General features: G+C 39.7%; 1 long non-coding RNA gene across 1 annotated transcript in view; it reads left to right on the forward strand.

Annotated features, from left to right (window-relative positions):
- The first annotated feature begins 1,472 nt into the window (after window positions 1–1,472).
- LOC768995 overlaps window positions 1,473–22,524 on the forward strand; it is an 83,296-nt gene continuing 62,244 nt past the window's right edge. The window contains exons 1-5 of the long non-coding RNA XR_006939140.1: window positions 1,473–5,880; window positions 6,356–6,486; window positions 8,522–8,724; window positions 12,786–12,879; window positions 14,318–22,315. This is a non-coding gene — a long non-coding RNA (uncharacterized LOC768995). The remainder of the gene's footprint in view (window positions 5,881–6,355; window positions 6,487–8,521; window positions 8,725–12,785; window positions 12,880–14,317; window positions 22,316–22,524) is intronic.

Genomic DNA, 22,524 nt, shown 5'->3' on the forward strand with positions numbered 1-22,524 from the left:
AATGGATTTTGCAGGAGAGGTAGCTCCCCTGTTGGTTCCCCCAAGTCTGTCTTCCTGAGGATAAATTTGGATTTGGGGAGCATTTGCATAAGATTTTGTCCACCTGAAGCTTTAAGGGTACAAAATTTCATGATGGTAGTGACTACTCTAAAGAGGATATAGAATGTGTTTTAAGATATATGTTGTAAGATATATGTTGTAAGATGTGGATCCAGCATTTGATTTCTTCTTGAAAGTCTGTGGACACACATGCATCAAGGTACAAAAGAAGCTATCCTGAACTTAGGCAGAAACTGGGCACAAGCTCTGGATTCTGTTGAAGGCAGTGGGAGTTTTGCCACTGACTCAACTGAATGGTTATACAATCTCAAAACTTGCAGGATTCAGAGTGAGTATTTCCTTCCATTCTTCCTTAAAATAGACTTCAGCTTGAGTAGAAGCAGTTGTTTTTGGAAATATTTTAATGGATGGTGGATTTAAGTTTCCTGCATGACAGTAACTATTAAAAAGAAATCAGGAGGAGACCAAAGACTGGCATAGGAAAAGCGTGCAGTGGAGACCAGTAGAAAGTCAGTTATAGATATGGGATTTGCACCAGAAGTGGGTGCACTCGCCAATGGAAATGCTCAGGAACTTCAGTTATATCTGAAATTCTGCATGTGGGACTTAAATGACGTTTGTCTTGGGAATCAGAAATGGGCTTTTGATCACGGTAGTGCACAGTGCTCTTCCTTCACTGGCTTTAGATGAAACTGTTGTGTCCCACAACTAAGAGACCTCCTTTGTTTTTCTCACAGCAGATTTTCCTTTATATTTCCTTGGATGCCATTGCTGTACCACTAGTGGATCTGTCTGCTCTGTGATGTTTAAGTCTTCAAACCTTGTTGCTTCTGTAAGTGCTGAGGAGACTCTAACCTGGAATAACAATTTCCAAGTACAGAGGCATAAGAACAGTCAGGGTTTTCAGGAGCTGCCAAGTGGTACAACTATATGCTTGTACAGAGTAATTTATATTTCAAGGAAAAGGGGAAGGAAATACAAAAGAAATGAAGAAATGTTGTTTTTGTGTCTATGTAAGCATGGAGGTACTTCGTTCTCACCTCCATCTCCCAGCCTCACTTGCCAGCTGGCATTGGCATAAGGACTTCCACTTCATTCTAAAAGCTCTGCACCAGGAGCCTGCCTTTACCCTTGTATTGATGATGGTCTGGAAGAGAGAGGTTTTCTGCTTTTTGAGCATGCTTTCTGCTTCTTGAGGTTCAGTACAAATTCTCTTTGCAGCCTAGAAACGCAAACATAGCCTTTTCTCTTAAAATGTTGCAAGTGGCTATACCACATCTTTATTTTTATCTCTTATGTCATACTTGACTGAAAGATTCTTTGCAGCTAAAATAACGATGAAGGCATGGAAATTATTTTTGTCTTACTTTCTACTGGAAGCTTAAAAGAAACCTCTTTTCTCATGCAGAATTCTCATAGATGGATGTACTCACCCCAGGGATACATACGTACAAATGCGCACACTCAAGACACACAAGGACATAACATACTGATGAATCCATGCCGGGAGTATTTAATATCAAGGATACATAGGTAGACATTCAGCTTTGTCTGTATTGCTTTAAATTTCACCTTGTTGCACATGTAAGTTACAGCAGCCTTTAGTTAACTGACCAAGTACTCTGTTTTACCACTGTGATTCAACAGTGCTGAATAGGGGTGTTCACTTAATGAGCAGCGTTCAGCTGTTGGTCAGTGTGTGTTCAGTGCATACTTGCTACTCACTGTTCAGCCTCTGCAGGTAGGTGCAGTCTTTTTCTCCTGAGCTTTTCCCATATATTTTTTCAAGAGAGTAAGTACATAAGCCTTCCAAAATCTGAACTCATTTTCCTAACACCCAAGCCAGAGAAAGTTTCATTACCGAAGCTTACTTGTTAATACCAAAAATATCTGTTAATCTTGGATGCCCTTTCTGAGATACCAAGGACTGCATTTTTTTTCCAAGTAACTGGTATTAGACACCAAGAACAAGAAGCAGTTTTTATCACTGTCAGTGGTAGCTGGGAGTTGTTTTGCTTATATATGTTTTAAGCTGCAGACTTTCAAGTCAGGTGTCTATCAAATGCAGAGCTTACAAATAATGATCAACCATGAAAAATCTAAAGGATTTAATTAGCAGCCTAGAGAGTTAATAGTGAAAGCCAGGATAGAAGGTAATTCCCTCCTCCCTCCAGAGCAACGTTCACTTTCTTATCCATGAGATGAGCTCTCTTTAATTCCTTGCCTCACTGCTGCACCTCCTAACCTTAGCAAAAATAAGTCATGGTCTTTTGACAACAGTTTTGTTCTATGGTCCCACGTCATCCTTAAAGGTGATCCATAGTTACAGCAAGATAGGCATGCGTTTTTAGTTTCTTATTCAGTGCGCTGTCCTTTCTCAAAAGGGACACCAGAGCAGGGTGCCCAGTCCCATGTCCACGTGTCTTTTTAAGATCTCCAAGGAGATCCCACAGCCTCTGGGCAGCCTGTGCCAGTGCTCCATCACTCACACAGCACAGAAGTGATCCCAGTGTTCAGAGGGAACTTCCTGTGCTCCACCTGTGCGCATTGCCTCTCGTCCTCATTGCTTTGGTCAAACACTGTTGGCTTTTCTGTCCCTGTGCTGTCTTGGGGCTGTTGCTTTGCTCCCCTTCTCCCGTGGTCCCCATCAGTCCTCCTCATCCCTTCTTCATGCCCTGCTTACCTGCAGGAGGTGGTATGGCTCCTGCCTGTGCTTCTCCCCAGTGCTTCTAAGCTTTGGCCTTCAAAAGATATGTCCTGGTAGTGGTGGCAGGCAAAGTAAAGTTCCACATGGTGAGAATGTTTGAGATATATCAAATGGCAGCTGGCTCTAGAAAATGCTGATGGTAGCAAAGAGTATACACATTGCACTCTCTCTAAGGAATTGAAATCCAGAGAGAAGACGGAAAGTAAAGGAGAAGGAGGAATAGAAGTCTGAGATGTTTCTCCGTGAGTCTGTCTGTGCCACTGCTTTTGCATAGGTTGTGGCAAGTAGTCCTGGACTTATGTGTACAGCAGCAATTAGAGGGAAGCTGAATGGAGTGAGCACGTACATGTCTGCAGTGGGTTAAGAGAGGCCATATGCTGTGCAGTGTTTTCATGAGTGCTTTCCTCTTCTAAGTGAACTGCATCTGCTGCACGTGTAGTAATTAAATTTGAAATAGAAGAGTCAAAATATTCCTGCTGCAAGGTTGTTGATGAATAAGGCTTAACAATCTGATTATATACATGTATACATTTATGTGTGTACATGAAAAATAAAATCACTACTCTGATTTGTTTATGCTAGTAGAAAATAGACCCATTTACACTCCATTGTTAATGTGAGTTATTGACGTGGCAAGTTTATTTTAGACATGTGAAGATCCAGGGGAGTGTAATTCTGATAGCAACGTTAATTTGTCTTCTCGGTGCTGGAAAGAAAAAAAAACAACACAAAAAACTTGCAAAGCTTTTTTTTTTTTTTTTTTTACCTGCAGGGGTTCTGAAAGAGCAGCTGTCACTTTTTTTAGCCTTAGTTAATATTTGCCATCATTTTGCATCCTGCTCTCGATGCTACAGCTATGCTGGGGGAAAAGGAAGCTCTCCACCTGCTCCAAGTCCAGAACAAAGTGCTTAATCTTGAAGACAAGCACTGAGAGCAAAAGAGAGTTACTCTGTATGAAGCTAGTTGTTCTGCCACAGAAACGATGGCAGTGGATTTCTGTCTCTAGTCTACTGTAGCTAATACTGATTTCTGTAAGTTGATGGAGCATGCAGTACCCTATTACCAAATGCCATCACAGACATGTTTTGCAACCATTACCATGCCACAGTGGCACAGTGAGTGCTGTGCTCTGAAGTGTTATGAAGGCCCTCAGGCAGCCTGAATGTAAAAACATTCTCTGAAGAATTATGGAGACAACTATCATCATCCGAGGGGGAATTGTAATTTGAAATAATCTTTATCCTCAAATGAAATCTGTCATTTGGGTCATTGCTGCTGTAGAATGATTATTTTTTCTCCTACGTAAGCAAGAATAGTTGAGACCTATTCTTAGCAGTTAATCATATCTCATAAGCCATTTAATAGCTCACTAAGCCTGCTTCATGAGTTCTATATTGCTCATTATAAGATGGGGCTTTGGGAAACCTCTTGGAAGGCGTCCCAGTCCCAGAGGGTTGAAACAAGTTAAGGTTCCTTCAACCCAAACCATTCTATGATTCCTATAAATACGTGGATTATAAAGAAGGGCCCCAGCATCTGCCTTTTCACCAGTGTAAAGACCAAGAGATCCAAAAAAATGTATCAGAGTTCCCAGCTGCATGCCTATGGTTGCATCAAAGGCTGCTGTTAGGGTGGAATTGTGTACCATCTCCTCTTATGCACTGCTTTTGGGGCTGGGTGAAGCAGCAGCATGCAGCAAGGTGCTCCAACACTCACCGCCTGCTTCCTCAAGCACACCAATCCCTCTTCCTGTTTTTCATGTTTGCTGTGAGCAGGTAAGTGTGCTGAACGTGCAATTTAACAATACCATTCTCTCATGCCTGAGCTACCGGGTGGGTACAGTCACTCCTTGTTTAGGTTTCCTGCAGGAGACTTTTGGCAGCTCATCTTCCAGAAGACGCTGTTTGTCTTGGTGCCAGCTTAAACACATTGGATGGCTTTGAATCTTTTATAAAGGTGATTCTCTAAGTAAAAGCTTTGCTTTAAGGTGTCCAACTACCCACAGAAACCTAACAATAATAAATTCCCTCCTGTGCAGCAATAGAGCTGTTCTCCCTCTCGGAGTGCACGAACTTGCTGCATTGCTTTTTCTTTGGACCTTTCCTGTTGGCAGGAGGGAGACTGGAGATGTTCAAGCACTTTTGGGACATACATGAGAGCTGAACCCCAAATTCCTGAGTCCTAATGGAAACAATAGAACCCCAATGAAAAGAGGTTGAAGCCTTTCATTACACACCCAATTCTTTTTTTTTTTTTTTTTTGAAAGCACATAAAAATCATGCAAACTTGGGAAAAGTGCCTTTCTCTGAGAACATGAGCAATCCCATTGATTTCAACAAGAGACAGAGCACAGCTGGAGCTGAGATGAAGCCGTCAGTTTCCTGCTAGGCTGTGTCTAGCTGGCACAGATGCAGTTAAACAAATTGCTAAATCTGCATTAGAAAGACATTTCCCTGTGGATCAGGTGGGTTAGGATGGTTGGTTCTTTTGTTGGCTACCCACTGTTATGGGTGCTGCAAGCAGTCATTAAACATATTCACCCCACAAATTCTCATGCCTGCTATAGTTTTTATGGCTTTGCAGTTTTGTGCAGAGTATTCAGGCTGCAGTTGTTACTAGAGCTTGTTGAAAAAATATGGCATGTAATAATGAAGTAAAAAGTAAAATGGATTTCCTTTCTGGGTGTCTTTAGCCCGAATACACATTAGGTATTCTCTTAAGCTCACTGAGAGAATAGTCTGATGAACGAGGCATGGTGAGGGGGTCTGGAGGCTTAGATTTAATGTGCAGGCCTAGCTGAGTTTTCCTCTGCAAAGACTAGGCAGAGAAATGTAAGGCTCTAACTCCAGGTGATGATGATCCTTCTTTAGCTGTTGCTTAATCCTTTAAACCATAATTGCTAATTTAGGTCACTCAGCTGTATGGCTTCTGAGAGTTGCATTCGTAGGAAAATAATTCTGCCTGGGGATGTTTAGAAGCCAGCATGTCAAGGGTGGTGCTGAGGATTGAGTGGTGTTAATAGTAAGTTTTCTTCCTTTATCTCCTTGTCTGTGAGCTGTAGTTCCTCCTTGCCTCACAGGGAGGGTGGAAGCAGTAGAGACCAGAAGGACGAGGTAGGCTTGAGCCCCAGTGCAGATGGGACTGTGTCACCTCCGGGTCCTTCTGTTGGTCCCTACAGATCTCAGTAGCTGGGATCTTAAAGAAGGAAGAATTAAACTAAATAACTTGGAATAATCTAAGTTACCAAGTCAGAGTTTGGCCAGGACAATGGACTTAGATCTACTACTTTTGAGATGATTGGTTTTAATACTCTTATAAAAAAGCTGCATCAGACCATGCTTAGATTTTCACCAGGAAAACAGCATTTCAATCCCTGTATGCTGCTCAATTCACTCTGTGTTACTGAATCCACGAGAGCTGATTGGAACTGCAAATTACTATCCTCCCCACCTCCCCCTGGGGCCAGTTTACCTTGTGGTTCCCTGAGGAACTGTGTCTCTCATGTGAGCACTGAATTTTGCATGGCACTGCTTCCCAGGGCAGTGTGTTCGTCTTAACAGTGTTCCTTTCTGTACTTTTTGCTTTCAGATATAAACCAGCTTTTTGGCTCAGACCTTTTCCTCTGAAGACACCTGCTTCCTGTGCAAAATACTGAGGGCCCAGCCTAGGTGTTGAGGTTGTTGGCTTTGCTGCTCCATCAGACTTCGGGGAGCTGCTTGGTAAGTAATGTGAGCATGGTTTGGTGGTACTGTGGGAAGCCAAAGGTTTCCCAAAGGAGTTTCCTGCATTTAGAAATGAATTAAACTTTCAGTCTTTGTATTGAGGATGTCACAGAGGTCATTTGCTGCTATCCAGAGGAAGCATGCAGCTGAACTCTGCAGGAAATAGAAGCTTACTGGCCAGATACTCTGCTGAGCACATAACTGGCTGTGCCTTCAGACTACCATGGTGTCACAACTGCTTGACAATGGTGAATTCCCACAATGTTAAGTTATAGACTTAGGTAGTTATTGCAGTCAAAGGCATGATGCCATTTAATTCTGTACCGTTTAATTGGGATCTTTTATAGCGTTTTGCAACAATATAGAAAGAGGTGGCAGCTCACAACTATCACATTTCAGTGTCTTGTACTGTTTCTGGTAAGGACTGAAATGATCAATAGAGACATTCTTTTCTCCTAGTCATGGAAATTTAATTTTATGATTATTCTGGATAAACAGGATTAGGTTTAATCAGCTCTAGTTTTCTTAAGTGTGAGTTATTTTGCTGTCACACTTGTGCTGTAATTGAATTAATGACTCAGTGTGTACTTACATTGATATCTTTTTGTCCCCCCTGCATTGCTTTCCCTTGTGAAAAACAGCCATGAGATGGTTAACAAATCAGTGGATACTTAGGAACAGAGTTGCCTATTCATTTGTGGGTTACTTCTTACAAGCCAGAAATGGCAGCAGGCACCCCTAAGGTACAGTGGGTGCACCTGTGTTAGTGCTTCAGTTTTGGTTGAACTGCACTTCTGACATGTCTCTCGCAATTGTTCCTGCTTATTGGCGTTCTGTGGAGTCTGGGAGTGCAGGAACTGGATTCCTTTCAGGTGGTATTAAGGTGAACGACAAGCTGTGGCATTTGCACCATGGAGCTAGACTGGAGATAATGTGAATTAAAATACAAAAACCTCGAACCTATGCTGTTTGTATCGAATCCTCTGCATCAACACCATTAATCTGCAGACTTAATTTTGGTCCACACTACTTGTGACTGTAGCAAAAATGATAGGATTTTTCTGCTGATAAGTTCCAGAAAACAGAGAGCAGAAAATATCCCTCAGCTATAGGCCAACACAATTACCTCAAAGTTCATGTTTTTTTCAGCAGTCAGAAAAGAAAAAGCATTCTTATGCACTATTGCTGATTATTTAAATTGTACACATTCCAGTGCAGCGTAGCATATATATTTAAAGCCATGAGTGACAGGCATTTCTCAGGTAATTTATGATATTATACTCATGTAAGTATTATAGCAAGTATGTAATAATATTTAATAATATGTGATAACATGCACGTTATAATACTTGGTGATAATAAAGATAACATATTACCCGTATAAATATATGAATGTACTGCAGAGCATAAAGTCAATATTAAACCCTATAAATGGCAAATTCCTTTTCTTAGAAAGTTTTTCATGACATTTTCTATTCTTACACTGTGTTTCCATAGAATAAAATGCAGTGAAAGCATCATCTATATATTTTGTTTTACATGAAACCAAGGTCCAAACCAACTGTACATTGACTTCAAAATGTTTTGGCCATATTGGTTCAGCTCCTTTGAGTCCTCATTCTGTCTTACTTCCGTCAGCTGACTTCTGTGTCTGGCAGGATGTGCTGCAACTCAAGGAGTGCTTTCATTACACTTAATCAAAAAGCTGTTTCTTTATAGGATGTTATTTTATCTGAAATTCTCTTTTCTTGGACCCTACAGGAAAGCATCAGAGTGAGACATGCTGTGAACTTATTTTTTTTGAGTGACTGGGTCAGGCATGTGGCAATAGTTTTTCTAAGTGCAAAACAGTGTGCAGTGAATGGAAGCAGTTTCATATGATTTTCTGCTTGTAGTGGCTTTTCAGTCTGTAAAAAGCAAAACTGAGAGTTTATATTGAGGAAGAAGCTCAAGTGTTTTTCTGTTTTCTGAGTTGATATGGGCTTTATCTTTCTTTAAAGGAAATGCCCTTATGGTTTATTGTGTCTTTCAGTACAGTGAAGTATTCAGTTGTGCCTGCAGTCTCCAGAGGAACACACAGCTAAGGAAGAGGAAGACCTGTGAGGATGACAAGCTGAGGGATGTCCAAGTGTTCAGGAAAAGAGAATGTGGGCCTGGACCATCCTTATGGCCTCCGCATAGAGAGTGCCACCTGGGAGGGCTTGCGGAGGAGGATCCTGATCATGGTGTGAAGAGGTCAGTTTGGACAAGGAAAGGAGAGAGGGTTTAAGAATATGTAGTGCTGAGAGCGTTCCTGGGAAATAATAAAGTAGGTTAGTTTTGCCAATGATAGAAATAGCTTCCTATTGATTTAAGGAGGCTAAGTTTCCAATAATACATTGAGAACATAGTCCCGTTTCCCTGATACTCTTCTAGAGATGGTGGCAGGGAAGGACTCCAAAGCTTTAGTAGAGGCTACCAAACCTTGACTGGACAAAGGAGGTCCTGAAATAGGGACTTTCTGGGAACAGCCAGTTTACTCTGTGTGTCTAGAATGTTATCTTTACTTGGAAAATGGGAAAGTGTATTTGAAGACGGTGTAAAGCCAGGAAAAATATAGCTGTCATTTATTTGTCAGGAAAAAACAGGAAATTTCTATTTTTATTCTTAGGCAATTTTTTCACTTTCCTTCTTTTAAAATACAATGACAGTCAATGATTAATAGATGCAGTCCACAGTGCTGCCAGCAAGAAGCCAACCTGAGTGTAGGAAAAGCTTAAATAATTGAAGGGAAAAAATGACAGAGGCAGCCATTAGTTCCTCTTGATAAGAAAGGCCTCATAGCCTGGCTATTTGCCCAAATAAAAGGGAAAATTTACCATTAGAGTAGTGCAATCTGTAGATTTTGTGATGGACTTCCCTTGGGGGCAAAAGAAATGACAGGGCTCAGTGTTTCTAAATTGATAGAGAATGATGCAAAACCTTCTCATTTTTAGTTGCATTACAGCACTTACAGCACAACCAGCTGTCAGAAATAACTGGGCAGGATTCCAGAAACAAAACTGAGCACCATACAGGAGTGTAAATGGTGTAGCACTGGCTAGTTGCCTTCAGAGGGTGACTTTACTCCATGGGCATCCCAGTGGTCATGGTAGACCTCACATACTTACAAAATGGTCAGTAATTTTTGAGCTGAGCAAATGGGACTGGCAGATGTTGAGTAGAAAACAAACTCCAGTCTTCTCGGAGAGGACAATGAAAAACAAGTACTCAAAATAAATGAATGCTTTTCAAAGTGCAGGTTTTGGTTTATTAGCTAAACTGTCTATTCTGGAGTTCTGTGTTGTGGTTATTAGCGGAAGATATTGTTTCACGTTCTCATCAGGGGAATAAGGGAGGATCCTTTCCTATGAACTGCAGACTACTGTTTCATATGACACGTCTCTTAATGTAGTTTCCTTTAATTTCCATGCAAAACTTAACAAGTACCAGAAGACAGGCTGTCCTGAAAAATCTGTTAAGGCCGACTTGCCTTCTACTGCGGAAATTTCCTAGAGCCCAATTAGTCCTTTTGCACAGACAATAGCAATAAGGCAATTGTTAAATGGTGGTGTTTAACTGATTATGTAGAATGAGATGGTGGTGAAAGAAGAAGCCAAACTCTTGGTTACTTGTGGTTGTTAGAACTTACAGAAGTGACATAGGGCCCATAATTTTCTCCCACATCTACAGCTACAACAAAACTCGCACTGCTCATCACTGGAACCCGCTCAGAGCTGATGTACCGCACAAACCATTTCTGGGATGTTTGGATATTCAGCTCAGTGTTTGCTAGGTTTAGGGCTCTCCACATGGCCATGACTGTACTAGATGCTAGGTTTGGCTGTATGAGAAAAGCATCACATTGCAACACAAAATTCTGAGTTGGAGCATAATTGGAATTTGAGCTGAATATTGATTTTCATGTAGAAATGAAAAACACAGCTTAGAATGAGACTTTTAGGTTGCTTTTGACTCTTGGCAGGCACAATATTAAATAACAATGACTGCTGATTAGGAAGTAGAGAAAGATGGAAGTGATAGCTACATCCAGCCCTTGACAACATCACATCTTGGACAATGATATCTAAAGCTTTTAGATGATGAGAGTAATGGCTCTATCCTGTGCAATGAAAGAGCAGCATGTTGACTACCATTGCCTAACAGCAAAGCTTTCTTTCCACTGTGGCATTCTGGAAGAAGCTGTGGTGGCATATATATAGGGAGTAATCATTCAGCAAAGTAAATCTGAGTAGACTGTGGCAGAATTTCTTGAAGAATTTGTGCCTGCTAATAATCCTATCCTTTTGATAAGGTCTTGGTGCAAGTTTTAGGATGCTGCTTACAGTAAGCGGTGGTCGCTTTTCTGTGTAACTTTAATGAGAAGGGGCTGCTATTGCTCAGTCTTGATTTGACTTACTGCTTTTGAAGGATTGTGTAGAATCTGTTTAATGAGACCCAGCTGTGCTGGCCAGGTGGATGGCTGCCAACACCCTGATCACAGAGGTAACTGTTAAACACTGGAAAGATTTTGCAAAAAAGTTTGTACTTCAACATAATTCAAAGGATCTCCCTAAGAAAATTATTCTCCTCTAATATTTTTCACTGTGTCTGTCCTTCACATGTGGCAGTGAGCTGGCACCTTCTGATATTGAGATTCTCACTCTTAAGCCATTTAATTAAGGTAATGATACTGTGAAGAGTGTAAGTATTGAAATTCATCTGTAATTCTTTTGCATCGAGTAACTCTGGAAGGTTTTGGAAAAAAATAACAGTGCAAGATCTGCCAAACATGACCTTATTCTTACTATCCTGGTGAGGAGGGTACTGTTATTGCAAAACTTATTTCTACACCAGAATTCAGCTTTCACCAGCGTGTAACATTAAGTAGCTCTCCACAACCAAAGTTGTGTGTGTGCTGGAAGTACTCCAGAAGGTACTGAAACAATATCAGGGAGAGTAGCAGAGGCGAATGACCTTCCTTTCCAAGGTTGGTGGGTTTTCTTGTTGTTGTTGTTGTTGTTTTTCATGAAGGGGAGCCACAAATGTATTTTGGATTTGTTTTATAGAGGCGATACAGTCAGTTTTAGTGACAATAATACTTGGAACAAAGGCTCAAGAGAGAAACTGGAGTTAGTGGGCTTCACCTGAGAGCAGAAAACACTAATGATTCTTTAGATGTCAGTAAGAAGAAAGATGCCAAAGAGAGCAAAAGAAGCACTAATGTAACAAAGTCAAGCAAGAGAAAATTATAGAGGACAAAAGAGGCTGTGGCAGGACAAAGAATAGCTGAATGCACAGGAGTAGGAGGACCTCCATGATTGAGACTCGGAAGCATTTATCTAAATTCCAGACAACTCTTACATATGAATGAAAGTCAAGGATCTATTCTGCCCACTGTATCAGTAACAATATTTCCTGGAGGCATTTTGCGTGCAAAAACTTGGGATGCATTTTACTGTGTTACTTCACAGTAACAGTCAGTGTAGAAAGCTGCAGAGAGGTTGTGTCTTAGTCCCATCATTGTTTCCCATCTGGTAACACTGTTTTCCCTTCCCTGTTTAACAACCTTGCAGCAGAAGGTGGCTGCTGTCAGATACGGGAGCAGTGCCTAAGGAAAGGGCCCAAGGGGTGTTTTACGAGAGGGTGCAAAGAGGAGCAGGGCTCCTGCCAGAGAGCACTTTGGGGATGAAGGAGACACCAGAGACAAGGCTCAATCTGAGGCTACTCAGGTACTGAAGAGCAGGTACCTTTAGCCCTCACAAAGGGTAAGCTGGAGACTGGCTGCTTTTTGTTGTCTGAAGCAAAGCTTGTATGTCTGCTGTGATCTTTCAGAGGTCTTTATTTCTTTTGGGTATCAATTTTTGTGTGCGTGTGTATTTAAGCAGTTGACAGTTCTAATGTAATTTCTAGTAAAGCTAAATTATAGAAATGAGGCTTAGTTTTTATTTATCGTATAACACATTGTAAATCTGCAGTGATTCTGAGTGAGACTGGTGGGGAAAAAACAATGTTTTGTTATGCATGTGACCTGTTTTGATTGCTATGCCTGTCATGTTTCTCCTCCAATCCTGATTTTTTCTTTCCACAGTTTTAATATTCTTGAGCTGGATAAATTACTTCTAAACATAAGAATGATGAAAATTACAAGAATTAGCTCTAAGGCTGCTTAGTTATTGCAGCGTGCAAAGATAGTTTCCATTAATACTCCACCATATTAACAAAATATTCTGAAGTTGATTTATTGCAACTCTTGGACTTTCTGCATTTCTCAATAGATATTTTCCTGAGCTGCCATGACTTCTGGTTGCCTGCTGTGAGAAACTGGTACCAGCCAGCTCACTTAAGCTGATGAAAAAGTCTGAGTTAGAGGTAGGTACTGCCAGATCTCAAGTTCCAGACTAATATTTTAAAACTGTATTAATTTAAGTGCCAAGCTGGAAATGTGCCATGCAGTTGTTTTTTTTTTTTTAAAAAAAAAACATTAATGTATTTTGATAATTAAATACTCTAGTTATACCTTGAAATGTATTCCGTGAATCCCAAATCCTTGACAAACTTTTGTTGGCCAACAAAATGAATGCTGAATTCACTGAGCTGCTGTCTAAAATCCCAGGGTTTGTGGTTTTAGTTAGAGGTATGGATTTGAGATTCCCAGCTTCACTGCAGAGGTGGAGTCCTGGGCTAATTCATCCAAAGATCCACACTGAAGGTGTGTCACCTGGGTCATCGAGGACTCTTGGTTCCACTGGCTGCCATGTCCCTCATTACTTTGTTGGCATTCAGCTAGATCTTGTCAAGCCAGAGGTAATTTTGATAAAACAGTTAGTGTTCTACAAATTGACATTTTCTGACAAGCATTCATCAGAACATTTCCAGTGAGTTTAATTGCTGAGTAACAGGAGCCATAATATTTCACCAAGTATTCCTACAACGATAGGATATATTTGGGTCAAACTACAGCATGCATCTTCAGTGCTAAATTAATATCCTCTCTGCTATTGTTAGTTCAGGCAGCTCATAGCTAGCTGAAACACAAAGAAGCTAATATTAAAAATTACTGAGCAGTGGCTAAAGCAGCCACTGAATTGGTAATATGTCATGTAATTATGTTGATTACTTGAGGAGGCACTTTTACCATCTATTCAAGCTACATATTTTACATATATATAGAAAGCCACTGCACTATGACTTTGGTCTGATTTACATGGCTTTGTCTTGTCAGAATCAGATGCAAGTTTTATGAGAAAACTAACCTTGAAATGTCCAACAGAAATATTCAGAATGTGGTGGTATTCAAAATACAGTTTATGTACAAGGAGGATTCTCGGTTGAATTAATTATAAATGATGTAGACAATGACTCAAACATATATTTCCTTGAGGCACCTAAAATCGGACTTCTAATACTTTTATAGAAGCAAGCTTTAGGTTTTCCAAGGAATTCAGCTGAAGTTCCATATTGCGTTATCGCTGCCATATAGATTATCTTTGCTTCACCCACTTGGACACTACAAATTGTTGGTGGCAACATCCATAGCTCCTGTTCTGATTCCATGTTAGATTATTTTAAAATACAGATAGCAGTGTTTCAGAATTGCCTCCTGTAGAAGTGATTCTGCTGTGGGAGCATAGCCTGACATAATAGCATAGCTACTTTACTATATTGCTAGAAGGATAAGATTTTAAACACCTGTTCAGATATGAATGATACATTTACTTGTCATATCTCTACCCTGAAAACTCATTTTGCTCCAAAGATAGAAATAATTCTTCCTGCCAAATCCCTGAACACTTTCATTTCCATCCAGGAACCTGTTGACCTCTCAGAAGCAACCAGTACCTCCCAAACTCTAATCAGCTGGTTCCAGGTGGAACAGGTTCACACATTGGAGCAAGTTTTTTTTGAGAAGGTGGTTGTACTAAAACTACATACATACCCTGCTTGCTACTCTGTAAAACTGCCCTGAATATATCAGTGTTTAAAGCAGATACCTACTGAGTAAATATAGCCTGCCTGTGTAGAGAAAAAGTTATTCAGACTTTTTACGGGAAGTATGTTATTCTTGTCAAGAAGTTATGAAATAAGATGGAAAAGATTTACTAAGTACCTGGAGGGAAAGTCACAAATATCCTGAAGGCCAAATACTGCCTGAAGATCAAGTTGTTAGTTTGAACTGAGCTTCTCAACTTAGTTTTCATTCTCTATGTCATATTTTTTGCTGTGTGTTTGGTTGACTCCAAGTCCAGTGTGCTGGTAATGCCATGTGCTCCAGTAGAGACATATGAATTTGGAGTTGTGGTATAAAATCATAGACTGTCCCAGGTTGGAGAGGTCACGCAAGGATCATCAAGTTCAACTCCTGGGTCTGCGTAGGACCACCCCAAAATCAGATCATATATCTGAGAGCATTGTCCAGATGCTTCTTAAACTCTGGCAGCTCAGTGCCATGACCACTTCCCTGGTATCGAACCTGACTCTTCCCTGTAAAAGCTTCATGCCATTCCCTTGGGTTCTATTACTGAACACTAGAGGGAGTACATCAGTGCCTGCCTCTCTGCTCCCTCTCATGAGGAAGCCATAACCATATCAGCCCACCAATCAGCTAGCTGTTTTAGCCCCATTTTCACAGTGATGTTTGAATACCAAGGCCTATACCACTGATGCAGACAAGTTAATTACCTGTATCTTGTAATAGTCTATTGATGTTTAACAGATAAAGTGTCCCTTGTGCTGAAGATGGAGCTTGCAGCTATTTTGTTTTTATTTCATTACAATTGATATGCAAGGAAAGAAAAGAAATATAAGCTAACTGTAGGCCAGTACTCTTGATGCATGCCCGGGTAGTTCACTGACCCACAACTATGCTGGCAGAAGGAGAAGGTCAGATCTGATGCTGTAAGGGTTAAACAGTAAGGTTTGCTAAGTCAGACTTACAGATGAGTTCAGATGCAGTGGTTAGCAATAATGAAAAAATGGGCTTGATTGGCAATCTCTCTAATGCTTCTGGATTAATTGAACACACCCTTGTGTCAGCACAAGGATTGATGGGTATAGGATAGAAATACACGGTCATGTGATTTTCCGTAGTTCATGATCAGAGGCCAGTTGTGGGGAAGAGTATATAATACTAGTGAAACTGTCTTCCTTGAACTTGTATTGGAATAAGTTTTGTGTGTAACAGGCCATACTGAGTCATCTACAAATAATATGAAAATGCTTGCTAAGGGTTTTACTCAATCTTTAGAAGTAATTCATACTCTGTAGTCCAAAAATGTAAGAAGCTACAAGAACATTTAATTTTCCTAAGAATGTCTTTCCTGATATAATATAAAAGTTTTCATGTTGAAGCTCTGTTTTTTTTTCTCTCTATTTTTGATCAGTTTTGAGTGCCAATTTTGTTTTAAAGTCAGAAAGCTCTTCAGAAGATAGCTAACTCACCAACATTTTTCCTATTGTTAAGCTAAATCATACTCTGCAGACTTTCTGTGAATAATTAACTCCAGAACTTACTGTGCTGCTTAAATGAGGCCTGTACTAGAAAGCGAAATTATTTGCACTATGAGCAGGTTAATTCATTTTCCATGCTGCAACACATACTTATAGGGGGAATCATTCTTCAATGTCATTTTAGCAATAATTTTTTGTATGTCCATATGCCTCTTCTGAGATGGAGCTGGTAATCCATCTCATTAAAGATTTAAATACTTCTTTGATGCTAAAACATTTTTCTTAATTCCATAAATATCTGGTGGCACTTGTTCTAAATTGAAGTGAGATGTACTGTTTAATATGACATAGTGAGTTCTGAACTCACAGCCAATGAGCAATGTCAAACCCTGCCTTTTTCCAAGCAATTAATTTGATAAATGTTCTTTAATGCAATGTGTAGGCCTATTAGAATACTTGTCAACATTGCAGAGGCCCAGCATAATTTTTTTATTTCTATAGATCGGTCTTTTAGAGATAGTGGATAACTTCTAAGATTTTATTTCAGAAACTTCTAGCAGACCTAATCCCAGCAAAGCATTGAATGTAGTGCTATGTAGTTCTAGAACTTATCTGAGCATTTATCCCATTTCTGTCTTGTCCCAAATCCCCAACTACACTGACCTCTGCAAGGGCTGAATCTTCAGGATTACCTGAAAGGGGATTAAAGATAAACCAGTAACTGAATTTCCACTTAGCCAACATGTAGCACTCAACCAACCTTCTTTTGAGAGGTTCTCATTAATTTCTGTGAATGCTGAAGTATCTCATCTCTTTCTCTTTTCAAAAGTAGACTAAGCGTTGTTCTTCTCTGTTACTCCATTATTCCAAAGTAAGGGGAGGATGATGGGCAAACTACTACTTTCAGATTTCTTGGGATGTGATTTGTCCAGTCACCAGAGGATACTTGCGTCTCAAGCCTCTTAAGATAAAATACGATGTCAACAGAAGCAGTGTCATTGCAGTAACTGTATTTACATACTAATGAATGCACAGTGCTTTTGCTTCATGGTAAAATTGAAGCTACATTTTAATTTAATTTGATCTGCTTGGTATTGGTCAGAGGAATAAATGTATCAGCTCTTCATCAAGCAGAAATGTAGCAGAAATGAATTTAATTGCATTTGAATGCACTGATTTTGTATTTATATGATTTTACCTGGATCAGAAATACATGGATTATGTCACTGTCTAACTGCTGTCCTGTGTAAGGTGTAAGGACAAATTGGATTAAGGTAATGTATGTAAAATACAAGACAAATGTTATTTCAAATACAGGCTGATATTTATTGAGACATTGCAGAGTCACCATTAGATTTAATTCAATATAAAGGACTTTATAGAAGCAGCAGCAGCGGCAACTTTTGCAGTGCTGCTACTGTTGCTGTGGGGATTTTGTCAATGTTATGAAACTTTTAGGAAATTTCCAGAACTTTTGCCAAGGAAAAGAAAATACTGGAGCTCTCAACTTATGGTGTTGAAAAGATGAAAACAAATAGGAATTGGCAACTTTTTTACAAAGCAATCTTGTACTTCAGCTGAAAAGAGTGCTAATATATTTCAGTGTGTGCTAAGCATGCTATATAAAAGTAATGTTAACTTGTAATCTATTATATGTTAGGTATTATGGAGAGCAAATTGAAATGACTTCCTTTTAAACATCAGATCAGATAAAGAGAATATTTCAGATGTATCCATTTGACATGCTGTGAAAACAAAACCTATGGGGGCTGTTTTAATGTTTTTTCAGTGTATCATCTGTGTAGAATACGAGACATCACCTCAACAAGTATTACCATCTGTCAGTTCTAGATGCGCTTCCACATGGAGATTCATGAAGCTCATACCTTCTGGCAGTACTGTAGTCTTGGCCTTCATGGAAGTTTCTAGATAAGTTTTTTTCTTTACACTTTTTTTTTTTTAGTGACAATAAAACATTTGCTGATATGACATAAAGGACATGTTTCTGAGTGCATACTCCCAAATGAATAAATGTGAACTCAATACGTATGGCATGCTTTTTTTCCAGCAGATAAAACAACTTCTGTTCTATTTAATTCACCAGGAGGTCACAGCCTTCCCTCCAGACTTATCTTGTGATGCACATTGACCAGATACACGTCTAGCATTGATACACATGTGCAATGGTTGGTGGATGTCTAGAGACGTATCTTCAGGCTGTGCCAGTGCTGCTGGTATTGTATATTATTAATCTGATAATAATAGAGCTGGAAGAAGGTAAAACATATGAGAAATTAACTTGTGACTTTTGTTGCAAATTGAAAGAATTGCCCCCAAAGAGTCCTTGTTTTGAAGAAAACTGAACACTGCTTAACCTTTTGCTGCCAGTCCCTGCTGAAATCAAGATTAGAACATCTGTTCTGTCCTGCCTCTAGTTGGAAATTCTGGACAATGGAACAACCAGATACATTCATGTATACTAAACATTAAAGACTGATTTACACGCTCTTTTCTTGTTGGATATTCATTATTTTTAATGCAGTTAAAATGATCTGTAAATACATCATGCAATGATTTCCTGTCAGAATTTTTTTCTGGAGGAGTGATGGAAACTGAGCAGCTGTAATGGATTGTCAGCACAGCGTTTGAATGCCAGCCAGCTGACAAAAGTGTCCAAATATACCTCTCTTTGATGACACAATGGTAAGTATTGGTGATAATAGTTGTTTCCTTTGGGGAAATGTAAGGTGAAGAGTTTAGGTAGGATTTTTGTAGATTAATTTTCTAAGAGTGAGAAATCTAACTTAAAGGACTCATTTGGGCTGTTGTTTTTTCTCATCAAAAACATCTCAGAAAATATCTCCTCAGGCTGTATGTCCCAGCCTGAGAGAGTGGAGTATATGTGACTTGAGTAGCTGGTTAAACATACCCACTTCTCTCTGTAGTTTGTCAGAAGAAACCTGGGTAGCTAGTTTAGATTAGATCTGAATGTGAAGAATTGAAGTGAGAGAACATGAATCTTTTTGTCTTTAAATTGTATTTGAACATAGGTGTGAATTTTCACAATTCTAAGATCTTGTGGGAAATGTGGGAATGAGATACACATGAACAAAATATTCCTGCTGATTTTGTTGCCTCCCACTTGTATCAGGGGGAGACGGTGGGAAAAAGTATGTCCGAATTTTTGAGGGCATTTTGCACCTTTGAGATGATGGTGTTTTACAGATTCTTCATGAAATAGCAAACTTTATAGCTAACAGATATTTCTAAAGCATGATTGAGGCCAGAGAGTATCTAAGGCAGAACTCTCTCTTGTGAGATTTCGATTCCTTATCTTTCGCCTAGTGAAGTACGTCACAATTTGATTTTAAATTTCTCTGCCTGTGAGGGGGAACACTGATAGGAACCAGAGTGAGATATGGTGCTCTGTGTGTGTTTTAATCTCCCATGTGCCTTTTGAAGGCAGATTAATAATTTCCATGATCATTTATATTAATAAAATTCTGGAAAAGTATGTTGGTAAATGACTTCTCTCTTTTTCATAAAAGTTCTTGACATCTGAAGAATTCCTTTGGTAACTAGCAGAAAAATTGCATAGGAAACAATAGAAGCACGGAGGAGTTGGCACTGATAAACCAGATGCAGTGACTGCAAGAATCATGTCTGTGTGCGTGTGCTGTAAGTGTCTCATTAGATCTTAACACTCATCCTGTTTCTGTGACCTCCGGTGACATTGCTCATAGCACATTATTAGTTTTTATGTTACTGTGGTGAAATGTATGTCCTTAGAAAAGTTATTTAAAACACAGCATGCAGCTTCCAGTTTTTAATCTATTCTTAGACTATTTAAATCAATCCTCAGTTTGAACACTAGCAGTATTTGGGAAAGCAGATGCATTTTATTTGTGGTGCGGATGTGCCTCGTAGTTTTCTTATTTCTAAGAATAAGGTCTGCAGTATGTTTCTTACGCAAATTATGAAAGAAGTTTACGGTGTTCTTAGTCTTATTTGTGCACTTCAGAGTCTTCTCATTATGACTGGAGTCAACATACACATGTCCTTGGCTATTCAAATAAATGAATGTCTAGGCTGGAATAATCTGCACGTGGATGAAAAAGAGAGGAAGGTTAAAAGCTAAATGAGACTGCTCAGAAGATTTACAATCAGCTGTGAAAGATGTTTCCCTGCACTAAAGCTAATCAAGACAGTGAATTTTCATGTTTGTCTTGTATTACAGAGGAAATTGAATCAGACCACTCTGGGGGATTCCTTTATTATTTGGTATTCACACATTGGCACCCACACTTTCTCAGCTGCCGGCAATAAGATAACGTCAATGCACATATGGTAACGAGGCTTCCTGCAAGGAAGTGAAGAAGCAACATTTCCCGACAACCCCCAAATGGATGTTATCTAATGAAAAAAGTTCCAGCACTTCAATATCAAATGTGTTTCTTCCCTATCTGTAGGGTGGTCCAATTTTGTTAGCTACAAGGGACAGATTTGGATTTTAGAATGCCTTGTGGGCTGTGTTTGGGTCTTACTGCTGAGAGTGGGAAAAGTGACACAAAGAGCTGAGTTGCACTGCTGGGATGTGGATGGAGTCATATGTGTGGCTAGGGGCAAGAGGTGAAGGCTTTTCTCCTGTAACACCTGTCACACTGTGCTGTGAGGTCTACCATGGCTGATGACAAATCAGGAGGCATTTGTGTACAAACCAAGCTCATGGGGCAAGATGCCTTCCTTCTCCTTGGGTACTAGTGAGCAAGCCACAGCTGCTAGGTGGACCATGCACTTTTAAATCAAGGAGAACTAGAAAACATACACAATGCTATGTCCTTCTTTAGGCATAAGCCTGTTTTCTACTGTTGTCTCTCTCTTTTTTTTTTTTTATTTTGGAGAAGTACACAAATAATAAGAGATCTTTATAAGAGCCTTGCTCTAGCTGAAGGAAGAGATTACAAAACCATAATTCAGCTGAAATTTCAGTGCAGAGGTCCAGTGCAGTTAAATCTGTCTCAGGTCATCTAATTTAAAAGTAATTCTTGGTTTGGATTAACTTGACCCAGTACTGTAACATCATGTTTTGGTCATTAATACTTATTCCATCAATTCTTTTCTAGAACCTCAAGTTTAATAAACTACATGCCAATCATTCAATTTTCAGGAGTTACAAAAAGTTTAAATCAGCAAAAAAAGACTATTCAGCAATTTCTGGCACATGGGAACATCATAGATTAACTGTCCTGCTTTTATTAGATCAAGGATAGATAATTAGGACTTTTTTTTTCCTGAAAAAAGAAAATGAAATATTGATCTTTAAATATTTTCCAGATTACATGAAACTATAGTTTTCTTAGATCATCTGGGAACAGGAGAAAAAAAAAGGCCAAAAAACCTACAAGCACCTCCCCTCACCACCAAAAAAAAAACCCAGACAAGCAAAAAAAAAAAAAAAAAAAAAAAAAAAAAAAAAAACCAAAAAACTTTATCACAGACAGGTACTTAATACATGCATTTTTTAAAAAAAGCAATGCCATTAGCCTTCTCCACTGTAAATTACCTATCTAAAGTTGGCAGAATTTCATTAGAATGCATGAAGTCCTTGCTACCCCACAGAGGAGATGTTCCCAGGTGTTCTCCATAAGGCCGTCTCCCTGTGGGTGGGTGAGATGGCACTTGAACCTAGGAGCCAGGAGAGGAAGGCTTTACTGTTGCTTCAGTGGCTTGCTGAGTATTGCCTTTTGTTCTTTGTCTCTCCTGCAGTAACAAAGGCAAAGTTTGCTGTCTCTGTTTTCTGATGGGACAGAAGCTTCTGTCTGCTTATTACATGTGCAGCGAAGAAGAGCATGGTAAGCAGGTGCTCACTTACTGATCTCTCCAGCACCTGGGGAAAATAGAGAAGTAGACAGGAGCTCCTTGGTAGCGACTGTGCATTTCTTACTGAGAAAACTTCTAGGAGAAATCCCCCATATCTTGAAGATATGGTCATGTTTACGTTGCTGTTGTATGCATAAGAATGTTCTGGTAAATGATGTTGTGTGACTCTATGCCCCCCTCCTCCTCACCTTCCACCTCAGCCAGTCTGCTTCATGTGAGGCCTTGCTCAGGCAGACAACGAGCACAGTACTGATAAAAATACAAGTCTCTTTAAGACAGATAAGAACTACAAATCTGTCTCAAGCTGGGTGATGAAAGAACTGATGGCAGACACCTGGTTCAACAGCTGAGGTCCATTAGAGCAGGTGCCGAAACTACCAGTATGAATCAACCACCTTACCTCATAAATAGTGAGCAGGCCCAGAGACCTCTGGGCTCTCCTGCTGGGCAGCTATTTGTGCGATGGGATCTCTCCTGAGTAAGTGATGGCTCTTGAATTTATGCCTGTTGCAGAAAATCGAAAATCCTTTGTGCTTTGGTGCTGTGTGATGCTCTTGCTGATACAGATCTTTGGTAAGTGACTAAAAGTCAGTTAAGTTTTGTTAGCTTTGCTCTGATTATATCTTATCTTGATTGTGCTTATGTAATCTCTTAGATATAAACTAATGACCAAGTCTGTGCCTGGAA

This window comes from Gallus gallus, chromosome 4 (assembly GCF_016699485.2).
Source record: "Gallus gallus isolate bGalGal1 chromosome 4, bGalGal1.mat.broiler.GRCg7b, whole genome shotgun sequence".
Lineage (NCBI taxonomy): Eukaryota > Metazoa > Chordata > Aves > Galliformes > Phasianidae > Gallus > Gallus gallus.